At 45.0% G+C, this 3,163-nt stretch overlaps 1 long non-coding RNA gene across 1 annotated transcript; it reads right to left on the bottom strand.

Moving 5' to 3' along the window:
* Positions 1-1,692: 1,692 nt before the first annotated feature.
* On the bottom strand, positions 1,693-2,889 carry LOC116990160. Its single transcript, XR_004416448.1, has 2 exons — positions 1,934-2,889; positions 1,693-1,881 (listed from the first exon to the last, which is right to left on the bottom strand). It is a non-coding gene; the product is annotated as an uncharacterized LOC116990160 (long non-coding RNA).
* Positions 2,890-3,163: the final 274 nt, after the last annotated feature.

Below are 3,163 nucleotides of genomic sequence, written 5' to 3'. Positions count from 1 at the left end.
TAAATGTTGGGATTGTCCCTGCCTCAACTATCTCCTTTGGCAGCTTGTTCCATACACTCACCACCCTTTGTGTGGAAAAAGTTATCCCTCAGATTTCCATGAAATCTTTTCCCCTTCACCTTAAATCTGTCTTCTGGTCCTCGATTCAGCTACTCTGGGCAAGAGACTCAGTGCATTGAAATGTATATTTCTAATGCATTTTAGATTTCTCGAAAGTTGCACTTTTAATAAAGTAACGTTTCCACAAACATATACCCCCTTTATTAATATAATGGTTTGATGATTCTAAATTCAAATCAAAATGAAATATACATCAAAAGGAGAACACATACTTTCAAAATACTCTGATTTTTTCCCCGAGCAAAACATAATTTGTATGACTTTGCAAAATGAAGAAATGTTATGATTATTTCTTGTTCCTTTTTCCAAATACAAACAAATAAAAAAGCACTTGAAATTATAACACATGTAAAAGTTTTTTGTCAAATTGTCTGTACAGTGGAAGGCACTGGCATAGATCGGAAGGGGGGGTGGGGGGGGGGGGGAGGCTAGGGGGATGGGGGGGATGGCCTGTATTATTATCGCCCGGTTTTTGGAGGTCAAGCAATAACAAAAATAATAATCACCTGCTCCTATCTCTCATGTAGGCCCTACATTATCTTAAAAATACTTCAAACAAAAAACATTGAAGCCATACATTTTAATACATCAAATTTTAAAAAGTCCCCACTGTGGGAGGGGGACGCTCCATTCCCTCGCCGGGTACCCCCAAGGCCAATGATCAGTGATGCTCAGCCCCCCCCCCCCCCCCCACTTTCAAAAACGCTCCGCAGGCCCTGATAATGAGTGGATACATTTCCTTCCTATTCCAAGTTCTTTTCCAGCCCAGAAGAGATGACCTTAAATAAAACACAAAGTGCTGGAATAACTCAGCAGGTCAGGCAGCTGGTCTGGAGGACATGGATAGACTACGTTTCGGGTCACCATCCTTCTTTGGATGTTGCCTGATCCGCTGAGTTACTACATCACATTGTGTTTTGCTCATGATTCCGGAATCTGTTTCTTTTTTTCTCCAGAGATATCCTTAATTGTAGCACGGTGCAGGAGCTCCCTGTCTCTGCTACAGAGAGCAGCATCTGTTCCCTCGATCATGCCAACCCCTGTGGCTACGGCATTACTCTTTTCGCCCTGTACTTGAATGGTCACATGTGTCATGGACAGTGTGCACATACTGTTGCCCTCGCCCTTATCCAAACATGAGTAAGAACCGGGTACCTGAGGGACGAGCATTCTCCAACGATCCTCTGCATCTCTCCACCTGCTTCTTTATCTGTCGTATTAGTTAAAACAAATGTAGGTCCCTTGCAGTCAGAAACAGGTGAATTAATCATGGGGAACAAGGACATGGCCTACTCCTGCACCTATTTTCTAGGTTTCTATGTTTCTATGTACCGTCCTGTTCCCCCATTGACCCTTTGCCCTTCTTTGAATCATATTATCCCTGTTTTCAACCACCTATTTCACAACTCTGTTTCTTCTGGAGATTGTTATCACTGACTGCTCAATTTACAACTATTTTCACCATAATTTTCATTTAATGTATTATTTCAGAGAAATCACATGATTTATTTTGCTGGTGGAGAGGAATCAACAACCAGACACTGGTATTGAGGGCGTCAAGCATTTTATTTCATTTTATGAATCATTTATTATTTGATTACTGCACAACTACAAAGTAAAGCAGGGGAAGAGATTACTTGGTTCTGGAAGAAATGTGTAGTTCGGGTCTGCATTTCATCTTCTGTTTCCCTCTTTTTACTCCTTCGGGCACCTCTCCCATTGTCCCACTCTGTCACCTCTCCCATTGCCCCACTGTGTCACCTCTCCCATTGCTCCACTGTGTCTCCTCTCCCATTGCCCCACTCTCTGTTACCTCTCCCATTGCCCCACTGTGTCACATATCCCATTGCCCCACTGTGTCACATATCCCATTGCCCCATTCTGTCACCTCTCCCATTGCCCCATTCTGTCACCTCTCCCATTGCCCCATTCTGTCACCTCTCCCATTGCCCCACTGTGTCACCTCTCCCATTGCTCCACTGTGTCTCCTCTCCCATTGCTCCACTGTGTCACCTCTCCCATTGCCCCACTGTGTCACCTCTCCCATTGCCCCACTCTCTGTTGCCCCTTCCATTGCCCCACTTCATGTTGCCTCTCTCCTCCTCTGTTTGCGTCACCACATCCCTGTCTCTCTGGATCACCTCTACCTCCCCCCCCCCCCCCCATGATCTCTCTACCTCTTTCTCTGCTCCTCTCCATTACCTTTCTCTCTTTTTTTTACTCTGCTCACTTCTTTTCATCACCATCGCTTTCCTCTCTCCCTGGTGGCTCTGCCTCCTTTCTGTCACCTCTCACCCTCTCGTTGTCTCTCTCCATCGTCTTTCCTCCTCACCAACACTTCCCTCTTTCCCTAATGTATCTCCCATTCCCTGACACATGTGGTTCCGACGTCTCTCTCTCTCTGACTCCTTTCCCTCTATTCCTGTCTAATATCCTCTGCTGTAGAGTCGCTTACCCTTCTTCATTTCACCATCAACTTTTTCTCCTTCTGCTGTCACTCTTTCTGTCTCCGTTTCCTCATCATCTTTCCCTTAGTGGTATCCCTGATGGATACACTTACTTTGTTCTGTCTCCTAGTTGTCAGATATCCTGATCAATATTCAATAGGGTGTGTTGATTTGTAGCTTCTGATGAGCCTACTCATTTGTCCCAGAACAAGAACCTAACTTCCCAACGAATCATCAAAGTTTGCATACAAGGTTCATTAATCAAACCCAGCGCATCTATAATTGTTAATTAAAAAAATAGCATTATTAGCATTAAGCCATATATTCATTACATTCCTGGTGGCGGCGCGACTCGTTGCAACGGCTCCTACAGCCTGTCTGTCTTTTTTTTAATTTTTGTCTAGTTAAATGTAGTGTTTGTGTTTTTTTAAGCTTGGTTTTAAATGTGTATATGTGGGGGGCGGGGGGGGGGGGGGGAAACCGTTTTAAATCTCTTCCCTGTACGGGAGACCCGACCTTTTCCCTGTCGGGTCTCCGTTGTCGTTGGGGCCTAGCACCGTGGAGCGGCCTCCAACCTGAACGACCCGGGGGCTCGG

The sequence above is a fragment of the Amblyraja radiata genome, chromosome 30 (genome assembly GCF_010909765.2).
Source record: "Amblyraja radiata isolate CabotCenter1 chromosome 30, sAmbRad1.1.pri, whole genome shotgun sequence".
Lineage (NCBI taxonomy): Eukaryota > Metazoa > Chordata > Chondrichthyes > Rajiformes > Rajidae > Amblyraja > Amblyraja radiata.
Note: the sequence above shows the minus strand (reverse complement) of the source record. Positions and strands in the feature narration are given on the sequence as shown.